The following is a 13,541-nucleotide window of genomic DNA, read 5'->3' on the forward strand; positions in this document are numbered from 1 at the left end:
CCGTTCAACTTCAGCTTCTTCAGTGTTACTGGTTGGGGCATAGACTTGGATTACTGTGATATTGAATGGTTTGCCTTAGAAACAAAGAGAGATCATTCTGTCGTTTTTGAGATTGCATCCAAGTACTGCATTTTGGACTCTTTTGTTGACCTTGATGGCTACTGCATTTCTTCTAAGGGATTCCTGCCTGCAGTAGTAGATATAACGGTCATCTGAGTTAAATTCACCCATTCCAATCCATTTTAGTTCACTGATTCCTAGAATGTTGACATTCTAGAATGTTGATTCCTAGAATGTTGATTCCTAGAATCTTGCCATCTCCTGTTTGACCACTTCCAGTTTGCCTTGATTTACGGACCTAACATTCCAGGTTCCTATGCAATATTGCTCTTTACAGCATCGGACCTTGCTTCTATCACCAGTCACATCCACAGCTGGTTATTGTTTTTGCTTTGGCTCCATCCCTTCATTCTTTCTGGAGTTATTTCTCCACTGATCTCCAGTAGCATATTGGGCACCTACTGACCTGGGGAGTTCCTCTTTCAGTATCCTATCATTTTGCCGTTTCATACTGTTCATGGGGATCTCAAGGCAAGAATACTGAAGTGGTTTGCCATTCCCTTCTCCAGTGGACCACATTCTGTCAGACCTGTCCACCATGACCCGCCCATCTTGGATGGCCCACAGGGCATGGCTTAGTTTCATTGAGTTAGACAAGGCTGTGGTCCTAGTGTGGTTAGATTGACTAGTTTTCTGTGAGTATGGTTTCAGTGTGTCTGCCCTCTGATGCCCTCTTGCAACACCTACCGTCTTACTTGGGTTTCTCTTACCTTGGACGTGGGGTATCTCTTCACGGCTGCTCCAGCAAAGCGCAGCCGCTGCTCCTTACCTTGGACGAGGGTTATCTCCTCACCACCACCCCTCCTAACCTTGAATGTGGAATAGCTCCTCTAGGCCCTCCTGTGCCCGTGCAGCCACCGCTCCTTGGATAATTACGATGGTATGATCACTCACCTAGAGCCAGACATCCTGGAATGTGAAGTCAAGAGGGCCTTAGAAAGCATCACAATGAACAAAGCTAATGGAGATGATGAAATTCCAGTGAAACTATTTCAAATCCTAAAAAATGATACTGTGAAAGTGCTATAGTCCATATGCCAGCAAATTTGGAAAACTCAGGAGTGCCCCCAGGACTGGAAAAGGTCAGTTTTCATTCCAATCCCAAAGAAAGGCAATGCAAAAGAATGTTCAAACTACCGCACAATTGCACTCATTTCACACTCTAGTAAAGTAATGCTCAAAATTCTCAGTCAGGCTTCAACAGTAGCAGAACAACTTCCAGATGTTCAAGCTGGTTTTAGAAAAAGCAGAGGAACCAGAGATCAAATTGCCAACATCCATTGGCTCATCAAAAAAGCAAGAGAGTTCCAGAACAACATCTACTTCTGCTTTATTGACTATGTCAAAGCCTTTGAGTGTGTGGATCACAACAAATTGTGAAAAATTCTTAAAGAGATGGGGATACCAGACTGCCTTACCTGCCTCCTGAGAAATCTGTGTGCAGGTCAAGAAGCAACAGTTAGAACTGGACATGGAACAACAGACTGGTTCCCAATTGGGAAAGGAATACGTCAAGGCTGTATATTGTCACCCTGCTTATTTAACTCATATGCAGAGTACATCATGAGAAATGCTGGCCTGGATGAAGCACAAGCTGGAATCAAGATTGCTGGGAGAAATATCAATAACTGCAGATATGCAGATGACACCACCCTTATGGCAGATATCAAAGAACTAAAGAGCCCCTGGATGAAAGTGAAGGAGGAGAGTGAAAAAGTTGGCTTAAAGCTCAACATTCAGAAAACTAAGATAATGGCATCTGGTCCCATCGCTTTATGGCAAAAAGATGGGGAAACAGTGGAAACAGTGACAGACTTTATTTTTTGGAGATCCAAAATCACTGCAGATGGTGATTGCAGCCTTGAAATTAAAAGACGCTTACTCCTTAGAAGAAAAGTTATGGCCAATCTAGATAGCATATTAAAAAGCAGAGACATTACTCTGCCAACAAGGCCCACTAGTCAAGGCTGTGGTTTTTCCAGTAGTCATGTATGGACGTGAAAGTTGGACTATAAAGAAAGCTGAGTGGCGAAGAGTTGATGTTTTGAACTGTGGTGTTGGAGAAGACTCTTGAGAGTCCCTTGGACTGCAAGGAGATCCAACCAGTCCATCCTAAAGGAAATCAGTCCTGAATATTCATTGGAAGGACTGATGTTGAAGCTGATACTCCAATACTTTGGCCACCTGATGGGAAGAGCTGACTCATTTGATAAGACCCTGATACTGGGAAAGATTGAAGGCAGGAGGAGAAGTGGGTGACAGAGGATGAGATGGTTGGATGGTGTCACCGACTCAATGGACATGAGTTTGGATAACTCCAGGAGTTGGTGATGGACAGGGAGGCCTGGCATGCTGCAGTTCATGGGGTCACAAAGAGTCAGACACAACTGGGCAACTGAACTGAACTGAAGAGTCTTAGAGATAAAGGAAAGTTGCTCTCAGGGTAGGGTGGAAAGTACAAGCTGAGGTTGGTGAGAATGTGATTCCTATTCAGTTCAGATAACTACTGGACTACATGACTACTGGAAAAACCGTAGCTTTGACTAGATGGACCTTTGTTGGCAAAGTAATATCTCTGCTTTTTAATATTCTGTCTAGGTTAGTCATAGCTTTTCTTCCAAGGAGCAAGCATCTTTTAATTTCATGGCTGCAGTCACCATCTGCAGGGATTTTGAAGCCCCCAAAAGTAAAGTCTCTCACTGTTTCCCCATCTGTTTGTCATGAAGTGATGGGACTAGATACCATGATCTTAGTTTTCTGAATGTTGAGTTTTAAGCCAGCCTTTTCACTCTCCTCTTTCACTTTCATCAAGAGGCTTTTTAGTTCCTCTTCACTTTCTGCCATAAGGGTGGTGCCATCTGTGTATCTGAGGTTATTGATATTTCTCCTGGCAATCTTGATTCCAGCTTGTGCTTCATCCAGCCCAGTGTTTCTCATGATGTACTCTGCATATAAGTTAAAGAAGCAGGGTTACAGTACACCACCTTGACGTACTCCGTTCCCTATTTGAAATCGGTCTGTTGTTCCATGTCCAGTTCTAAACTGTTGCTTCTTGACCTGCACACAGATTTCTCAGGAGGCAGGTAAGGTGGTCTGGTATCCCCATGTCTTTAAGAGTTTTTCATAGTTTGTTGTGATCCACACACTCAAAGGCTTTGGCATAGTCAATAAATCAGAAGTAGATGTTGTTCTGGAACTCTCTTGCTTTTTTGATGATCTCTGGTTCCTCTGCCTTTTGTTAATCCAGCTCAAACATCCAGAAGTTCATAGTTCCCATACTGTTGAAGCCTGACTTGGAGAATTTTGAGCATTACTTTACTAGAGTATGAAATGAGTGCAATTGTGCAGTAGTTTGAACATTCTTTGGCATTGCCTTTCTTTGGGATTGAAATGAAAACTGACCTTTTCCAGTCCTGTGGCTACTGCTGAGTTTTCCAAATTTGCTGGCATATGTACTGTAGCACTTTCACAGCATTATCTTTAGGATTTGAAATAGTTCTGCTGGAATTCTATCACCTCCACTAGCTTTATTCTTAGTGATGCTTCCTAAGGCCCTCTTGACTTTGCATTCCAGGATATCTGGCTCTAGGTGAGTGATCACACCATCGTGGTTATCTGAATCATGAAGATCTTTTTTGCATAATTCTTCTGTGTATTCTTGCCACCTCTTCTTAATATCTTCTGCTTCTGTTAAGTCCATACCATTTCTTTCCTTTATTGAGCCCATATTTTGTTCCCTTGGTATCTCTAATTTTCTTGAGGAGATTTGTAGGCTTTCCCATTCTATTGTTTTCCTCTATTTGCATTGATCACCGAGAAAGGCTTTTTTATCTCTCCTTGCTATTCTTTGGAACTCTGCATTCAGTTGGGTAAATCTTTCCTTTCTCCTTTGCCCTTAGCTTCTCTTCTTTTCTTAGCTATTTGTAAGGCCTCCTAGGATAACCATTTTGGCTTTTTGCATTTCTTTTTCTTGGGGATGGTTGATCACTGCCTCCTGTACAATGTCATGTACCGCCATCCATAGTACTGTGTCTACCAGATCTAATCCCTTGAATCTATTTCTCACTTCCACTGTATAATCATAATGGATTTGATTTAGGTCATAGTGAATGGTCTAATGGTTTTCCCTACTTTCTTCAATTTAAGTCTGAATTTTGCAATAAGAAGTTCATGATCTGAGCCACAGTCAGCTCCTGGTTTTGTTTTTGCTGACTGTGTAGAGTTTCTCCATCTTTGGCTGCAAAGAATATAATCAGTCTGATTTTGATATTAACCATCTGGTGATGTCCACATGTAGTGTCTTCTCTTGTGTTGTTCAAAGAGGGTGTTTGCTATGACCAGTGCATCTCTTGGCAAACTATGGTAGCCTTTGCCCTGCTTTATTTTGTACTCCAAGGCCAAATTTGCTTGTTATTCCAGGTATTTCTTGACTTCCTACTTTTGCATTCCAGTCCCCTATAATGAAAAGGACATCTTTTGGGGGTGTTAGTTCTAGAAGGCCTTATAGATCTTCATAGAACCATTCAACTTCAGCTTCTTCAGCATTACTGGTTGGGGCATAGACTTGGATTACTGTGATATTGAACGATTTGACTTGGTAACGAGCAGAGATCATTCTGTCGTTTTTGAGATTGTACCCAAGTACTGCATTTCAGACTCTTTTGTTTACTATGAGGTCTACTCCATTTCTTCTAAGAGGTTCTTGCCCAGAGTCGTAGATATAATGGTCATCTGAATTTAATTCGCCCATTCCAGTCCATTTTAGTTCACTGATTCTCAAAATGTCAGTGTTCACTCTTGCCATCTCCTGTTTGACCGGTTCCAATTTACCTTGATTCATGGACCTAACATTCCAGTTTCCTATGCAAGTAGGGAAAACCACTAGACCATTCAGGTATGACCTAAATCAAATCCCTTATGATTATACAGTGGAAGTGAAAAATAAGATTTAAGGGACTAGATATGATAGGTAAGAGTGCCTGATGAACTATGGAATGAAGTTCGTGACATTGTACAGGAAACAGGGATCAAGACCATCCCCATGGAAAAGAAATGCAAAAAAGCAAGATGGCTGTCTGGGGAGGCCTTTCAAATAGCTGTGAAAAGAAGAGAAGTGAAAAGCAAAGGAGAAAAGGAAAGATATAAGCATCTGAATGCAGAGTTCCAAAGAATAGCAAGAAAAGATAAGAAAGCCTTCCTCAGTGATCAATGCAAAGAAATAGGGGAAAACAATAGAATGGGAAAGACTAGAGATCTCTTCAAGAAAATTAGAGATACCAAGGGAACATTTCATGCAAAGATGGGCTCAATAAAGGACAGAAATGGTATGGACCTAACCAAAGCAGAAGATACTAAGAAGAGGTGGCAAGAATACACAGAAGAACTGTACAAAAAAGATGTTCATGACCCAGATAATCACGATGGTGTGATCACTGACCTAGAGCCAGACATCCTGGAATGTGAAGTCAAGTGGGCCTTAGAAAGCATCACTGCGATAAAAGCTAGTGGAGGTGATGGAATTCCAGTTGAGCTCTTTCAAATCCTGAAAGATGATGCTGTGAAAGTGCTGCACTCAATATGCCAGCACATTTGGAAAACTCAGCAGTGGCCATAGGACTGGAATAGGTCAGTTTGCATTCCAATCCCAAAGAAAGGTAATGCCAAAGAATGCTCAAACTACCTCACAATTGCACTTATCTCACACGCTAGTAAAGTAATGCTCAAAATTCTCCAAGCCAGGCTTCAGCAATATGTGAACCGTGAACTTCCTGATGTTCAAGCTGGTTTTAGAAAAGGCAGAGGAACCAGAGATCAAACTGCCAACATCCGCTGGATCATGGAAAAAGCAAGAGAGTTCCAGAAAAGCATCTATTTCTGCTTTATTGACTCTGCCAAAGCCTTTGACTGTGTGGATCACAATAAACTGTGGAAAATTCTGAAAGAGATGGGCATACCAGACCACCTGATCTGCCTCTTGAGAAATTTGTATGCAGGTCAGGAAGCAACAGTTAGAACTGGACATGGAACAACAGACTGGTTCCAAATAGGAAAAGGAGTCCGTCAAGGCTGTATATTGTCACCCTGCTTATTTAACTTCTATGCAGAGTACATCATGAGAAACGCTGGACTGGAAGAAGCACAAGCTGGAATCAAGATTGCTGGGAGAAATATCAATAACCTGAGATATGCAGATGACACCACCCTTATGGCAGAAATTGAAGAGGAACTAAAAAGCGTCTTGATGAAAGTGAAAGAGGAGAGTGAAAAAGTTGGCTTAAAGCTCAACATTCAGAAAACGAAGATCATGGCATCTGGTCCCATCACTTCATGGCAAATAGATGGGGAAACAGTGGAAACAGTGTCAGACTTTCTTTTTTTGGGCTCCAAAATCACTGCAAATGGTGGCAGCCATGAAATTAAAAGACGCTTACTCCTTGGAAGGAAAGTTATGACCAACCTAGAGAGCATATTCAAAAGCAGAGACATTACTTTGCCAACAAAGGTCCGTCTAGTCAAGGCTTGGTTTTTCCAGTGATCATGTATGGATGTGAGAGTTGGACTGTAAAGAAGGCTGAGTGCCGATAATTGATGCTTTTGAACTGTGGTGTTGGAGAAGACTCTTGAGAGTCTCTTGGGCTGCAAGGCAATCCAACCAGTCCATTCTGAAGGAGATCAGCCCTGGGATTTCTTTGGAGGGAATGATGCTAAAGCTGAAACTCCAGTACTTCGGCCACCTCATGCAAAGAGTTGACTCATTGGAAAAGCCTCTGATGCTGGAAGGGATTGGGGGCAGGAGGAGAAGGGGATGACAGAGGATGAGATGGCTGGATGGCATCACTGACTCAATGGACATGAGTCTGAGTGAACTCCGGGAGTTGGTGATGGACAGGGAGGCCTGGCTGCTGCGATTCATGGGGTCGCAAAGAGTTGGACATGACTGAGTGACTGGACTGAACTGAACTGAACTGATGTAATATTGTTGTTTACAGCATTGGACTTAACTTCTAACACCAGTCACATCCACAACTGGGAGTTGTTTTCGCTTTGGCTCTGTTTCTTCATTCTTTCTGGAGTTATTTCTCCACTCTTCTCCAGTAGCATATTGGGCACCTACCGACCTGGGGAGTTCACCTTTCAGTGTCATATCTTTTTGCCTTTTCTTACTGTTCATGGGGTTCTCAAGGCAAGAATACTGATGTGGTTTGCCATTCCCTTCTCTAGTGGGCCACGTTTTGTCAGAACTTTCCACCATGACCTGTTTTGGGTGGCCCTTCATAGCATGTCTCATAGTTCCATTGAGTTAGACAAGGCTGTGGTCCATGTGATTAGTTTGATTAGTTTTCTGTGATTCTGGTTTTCAGTCTGTCTGCCCTCTGAAGGATAAGGATAAGAGGCTTATGGAAACTTCCTGATGGGAGAGACTGCTTGTGGGGCAAACTGGGTCTTGTTCTGATGGGTGAGGCCATACTCAGTAAATCTTTAACCCAATTCTCTGTTGATGGGCGGGACTGTGTCCCCTCCCTGTTGTCTGATCTGAGACCAAACCTTAGTGGAGGTAATGAAGATAACAGTGACCTCCTTCAAAAGGTCTCCTGCATGCACTGCTGCACTCAGTGCCCCAGACCCTGCCGCAGGCCACTGCCAACCCCGGCCTCTGCTGGAAACTCCTGGGCACTCACAGGCAAGTCTGGGTCAGTCTCTTGTGGGGTCACTGCTCCCTCCTCCTGAGTCCTGGTGTGCACAAGGTTTTGTTTGTGCCCTCCAAGAGTGTTTCCCCAGTCCTATGTAAATTCTGTAACCAAATCCCCCTGGCCTCCAAAGACAAATTCCCTGGGGGTTCTCAGTCCCTTTGCCAGATCCCAAGGTTGGGAAATCTGTTGTGGGTCCTAGAACTTTCTTAACAGTGCGAGAATTTCTTTGGTATAATTGTTCTTCAGTTCGTGGGTTGTCTGCTAGGCGGCTCTGTGGTGGGGTTAATGGTGACCTCCTCCAAGAAGGCTTATGCCACAGGCTGTGTGACCCAGGTAATTCTTCTAGGGAAGGCAAGCTTGTGATTTGTGGTGTGCTGAAGTGGTTCTGGAGAGGTTGGAGGAAGTAAGCCATGTGTTAGGTTAGGCAAGATTAAGAAATTTGACCTCTATCTGAAGGTCCCAGGAAGGTAATTTAATAAATAATCTTGTGAATTTAATTTGCTTCCCTAAAAACTGAATAGGTATTGGGTGAGATTTATATTAGTTTATTAACAAATGTAGTTTTCTTTTGTGCCTTGATGTGCTTTGCCCATTTTTCAAGCTGAATTTTAAGATTTCACAACCTGTCTTGCAATATTCTTGTTTAGCTTCTAATGTTTTTGAATAAAAACTTGATTTTTATGTATTCAGTTCTGTTTCCCATTGTAGATTTTCTAAGAAGGAATTCCTCATCCCGAAATCATGGTTTATTTAGCACAATTTCTTCTGCTGCATAAACCATAGTAATGATTTTGTTTTGTTAACTTTTTAGTAAAGTCTTCAATATATTTTGATGCATAGATTTCTTTCTCCATGTACTTGAACAACTGATTAATAGCTTTCTTTTGCAACTAAATTTTGATGGTATCTTTATCATCTGCAGGTATTTTTTGGTTTATGCCAGTTTTTCCCTACAGAAAAGCTTAGGGAAGTACAGGCCACACAGTGGCTTGTCTGTAATGAGTTTTCCTTGACCATCAGTATGCTTATCATTGATTTAATTGAACTAATGCTTAATATTTGAGAAATTTGCTCTTAGAGTCCATGTTTCTGGCTTCTACTGATGAATAATCTTGTGACCTCTATTTCCACACGTTTGACCCTGTAAGACTGGGCACACATGTCTCTCATTTACAAGATTTTCCTTGTCTCCTGACACTGATTGTCAGTTGCTTACACTGATTTTCCTTCAGCTTACAGTGATTTTCCTTCAGCTTTTCTCATTATCACATATGTTTCAAAACGTGGAGAATAAGAGATTTGAGAGAGCCATAGTTTAAAAAAAGTGGAAGATGGTGGATATCTTTGTGGAAAGGAAGGGTTCCCCCCCTCCAAGATTTGAAACCAGTCAAAACATACATAATTTCAAAGTTCTTCAGCCCACATAAATTTATGTTGTATGCATGCATGGTTTCAAAATGCAGTTAAACAGTTTAATGTGTAAACAGAAATATGTGCCTTCCAGTTAGGTTTTGTTTTTTTCTTTCATATGAATTTTGACTTACTTTTGTGATGTTTCAGGAGTACATTCTAATACGTGGGACCTACTTGTGGGAGCTATTGTGAAACTTAAATGGCATAATGTGTGTTAAGTACTCAGAATTGTGCCTGACTCAGTCTCAGGGAAGGATTTTATTATGTTAATATAAGGCATCCACTCTTAGATAATATAATGATAGTTAATAGGTGGGATAGGTTTATACTTGTGTTCTTTTGTTCTTGTGTGTTTTGGTCAGATTATGTTAGGATTGTGCTAACTTTGTTTAATGATGAGACAGTTTTTCTTTCTTTTTAATGTTTGTTTATCTTTTATTTCAAATTTTGAAACTTCTATCATACATACTCTGACTCTAGGTGATTCTGTGTCAACTTTTTTTCACTGTTCTTTTTTACGATGATTCATTTTATCCAAGCCATCTATGTCTTCTTGATGCATCATATATATTTCTTTTGTATTGACTTATTTATGATATTTAAATGTGATGCATATAAAGTATCACTTACACTTTGAAAAATAGCCTCTCCTATTTATATTATGACCTGTGTATTCCTTTCTTAATCTCCTCTCCCCAAACTAGATTTTGATTTGGGGGGTGGGTGGCTATGTATGTAATTTAAATTTGTGGAAATATTCATTCATGTACGAAAGTAGGGGGTTTAATATAATGAATTACATTGTAGCCATCACTCAGATTGGAACAATTATCATTCTTCATTTGAATTTATTTATTAATTGTACCATTGTTTTTCATTTTTAAATTTTTTCCCCATGGATACTTAGAGCTTTTATAACTTTATTGTTTAAATGCCTAATTCTTTAATCTTATACTATATTGAAAAAGTAATTAGAGCACTTTCAGTTCAGTTCAGTTCAGTTCAGTCACTCAGTCATGTCCGACTTTGCGACCCCATGAATCGCAGCACACCAGGCCTCCCTGTCCATCACCAACTCCTGGAGTTCACTCAGACTCATGTCCATCGAGTCAGTGATGCCATCCAGCCATCTCATCCTCTGTCATCCCCTTCTCCTCTTGCCCCCAATACCTCCCAGCATCAGGATCTTTTCCAAGGAGTCAGCTCTTTGCATGAGGTGGCCAAAGTATTGGAGTTTCAGCTTCAGCATTAGTCCTTCCAATGAACACCCAGGACTGATCTCCTTTAGGATGGACTGGTTGGATTTCCTTGCAGTACAAGGGACTCTCAAGAGTCTTCTCCAACACAACAATTCAAAAGCATCAATTCTTCGGCACTCAGCTTTCTTCACAGTCCAACTCTCACTTCCATACCTGACCACAGGAAAAACCATAGCCTTGACTAGACGGACCTTTGTTGGCAAAGTAATGTCTCTGCTTTTGAATATGCTCTCTAGGTTGGTCATAACTTTCCTTCCAAGGAATAAGCGTCTTTTAATTTCATGAGCACTTTAAAGAAGTGAATTTGATAATAAGCCTAACTTTGACAGCATACCACTGTATTTTCTAAATAGTCTGTTTTAATTTTTAACTATTTTTATCTCAGTAGTTATTTTAGAAAACTTATTTATTATTTATTCTGTATTTTGCACCTAATTGCAAGGCTTGCCAAATTATATATTTTTAATAGTCTAGCTTTATGATCAATATTTAGAACATGGCATATTATATCCTTAAAATAGCATATATGTATGTAGGGTTGTAGGGTTGAAAAAATACAGTGTTTAATAAACTTACAGTGTTAAAACTTACAGTGTTTGAATAATCTATATCCATTTGTGTCTTTAACATACTAAATAGATATAAAAAGTAAACTAAAACTTCCCATTTTGATTATAATCTATCACTAAGTAAGCTTTCGCATTTTCTTAGTTTTTAAAGATGCATTTTGTATTTCTGTTCTTTCTCATAAGAAGCACATGGATACTGATTGGTAAGTCTTAAACCTGATTTCAATTATATTGTGTGTGTGAGCATGTGTGCTAAGTTGCTTCAGTCATGTCTGGCTCTTTGCAACTCTAAGGACCGTAGCCCATCAGGCTCCTCTGTCCATGGAATTCTCCAGGCAAGAATACTAGAGTAGGTTGCCATGCTCTCCTCCAGGGCATCTTCCTGACCCCAGGATCAAACCCATGTCTCCTGCATTGGCAGGCAGATACTTTACCACTGGCGCCATCTGGGAAGCCCTTCAAATATATTAGACTACTATCAGATTGTAGCTATAGCTGCTTAGGTTGCTGCTGCTAAGTCGCTTCAGTCATGTCCAACTCTGTGCGATCCCATAGATGGCAGCCCACCAGGCTCCCCCGTCCCTGGGATTCTCCAGACAAGAACACTGGAGTGGGTTGCCATTTCCTTCTCCAATGCATGAAAGTGAAAAGTGAAAGTGAAGTTGCCCAGTAGTGTCTGACTGTTAGGGACCTCATGGACTGCAGCCTACCAGGCTCCTCCGTCCATGGATTTTCCAGGCAGTAGTACTGGAGTGGGGTGCCATTGCCTTCTCCTAGTTGCTTAGGTTAAGAGTATGTAACTTCAGAGTATCTTCAGAACTTTATGCATCTTGAGCTTTTTAAGTTTTTGTGTACTTATTAAAAATCTCTAACTGAACTATATACCCTCCTTGGCTTTTTATTGAGTATGAATTTGTAATCATACCTAAATGCAAGTCAGATTGAGAATAAGCAAATATGGTATCACCATCATATAGTCAAGTTCAGTTATTACAGCTTTGGGTTGAGCTTGGTAACTGTCATTCATTTAATAAGTCTACTTATTAAATGATTATTAAGAAAATGATTATTACATGTAAGCTTATGAAGAGATATTGGCAGAATACTGGAGTGATGATACAACCTTTCTATAATTCTCTTTTGCAATATTCCCACTTGCATACTATATATAGGATATGCTAATTTTTATGGTGGCTAACCATCACTAACATGGTCTCTGGGTGATATCTCTAGGAGCCACTCAAGAGCAGTTTTGCATGATGATACCACTGAGGGTCATCAGGAGACATCTTGACATTTACCTCCCCAAAAAAGCTTTTCAGTGGTATCAAATTCATGACTTTGTTAGCTTTGAGTCCAGCCGTCTTTCTTGTTGACTGCGAAACTTGATTTTGTCAGCCTCTGTGTCCAGAGCCCTGTGAGAAGGGGCACTTCCTCACACAGGTAAACTCACATCTCAGAATCTGCAGTTAACAACATAACTGCCGTGTAGGCTGTTTAATCTCAGGCTAACTGGTGTGCTGTTGCCCTGTCATACCTTAATAAGGAGCACAGAAGTATGACAGGTTGTAGGAGGTATGTCGGGAATTATTAAACTGTTCAGTAACAAAAGACACTAATGATGCCCTATGCCATCATAGTAATCGTAGGAATCATCTAGTCAGTGTGTTGAAGACTTAAAATCCAACAGACAAGGTGCCCCTATTTGAAGGGTGCCAGGCTGGGCACAGCTGCCATTTGTTCGTGACCCCGTTTCTCCTGTTTTGCAGACTGACCACCCCCCTTTCTGGTGGGCGTGTTCCCACCTTTGAACATATGTCCAGTCACCTTGTTCTTGTTTCTTGGCCCATGAGCCATTTTGTGTCTTTAAGGACAGAGCACATGTACTCTGATTCACTATGTATTGATTTTATGGTTTAAATTTCAGAGGACAGTATTATCTTAATTTCCCGTTATAGTCCTGGTGATATAGGCAAATCTACAAAACGCCCAGTAGAGTTTCATACATGCACATAGATTTTTTTTTTCTTCTTCTAAGTATTTCACTCATTTTCAGTTGGAAAATTAATAGGGATCTGCTGGAAAAATTTGACTCCTTGATTCTAGAAAGATTTTAAAATATATATTGAACAGTTGGTGAGTGATTTTATTTCGATGCTTAAATTTTTTTTTTTACTTATTAACTTAAAATAACTTTATTTTCCAGACTTCTCTGTACAGTAATTTCCTATTACTACAGCTGCTAATTTGAAAGTGATGTGAAGGTGTTTTAAATTTCAATCCAATTGTCTAGATTTTAGTACTGCATTTCTAGACATTGTATTTAACTTGCAGTATATAAGGTATAAAGTAAGCCAGGGCTGTTTTGAAATGTGAGCATAATGGTAGTGGATATTTGCCAAAGACAGGTTTGTTTGATCTTGATTTTGTTAAACTTCCTGTAGTTCTTCATCGTGATAATCCTCTAGCCCAGAAGCTGGAATGTAACA

At 40.5% G+C, this 13,541-nt stretch overlaps 1 protein-coding gene across 7 annotated transcripts in view; it reads left to right on the top strand.

Annotated features, from left to right (window-relative positions):
• Window positions 1–13,541, top strand: part of STARD3NL (STARD3 N-terminal like) — a 60,894-nt gene that overhangs the window by 17,557 nt on the left and 29,796 nt on the right. The window contains exon 1 of one of the 7 annotated variants that reach the window (XM_055590278.1): window positions 7,646–7,801. The exons of 4 other annotated variants lie outside the window; for them this stretch is intronic. The gene's annotated coding sequence lies outside the window, so the exon portion shown is untranslated. Of the gene's footprint in view, window positions 1–7,645; window positions 7,812–8,029; window positions 8,145–13,541 lie in introns of those variants that run through there. 2 more of the 7 variants (XM_055590281.1, XM_055590282.1) reach the window with 2 other exon arrangements.

Source organism: Bubalus kerabau, chromosome 8, assembly GCF_029407905.1.
Source record: "Bubalus kerabau isolate K-KA32 ecotype Philippines breed swamp buffalo chromosome 8, PCC_UOA_SB_1v2, whole genome shotgun sequence".
In the NCBI taxonomy this organism is placed as follows: Eukaryota; Metazoa; Chordata; class Mammalia; order Artiodactyla; family Bovidae; genus Bubalus; species Bubalus kerabau.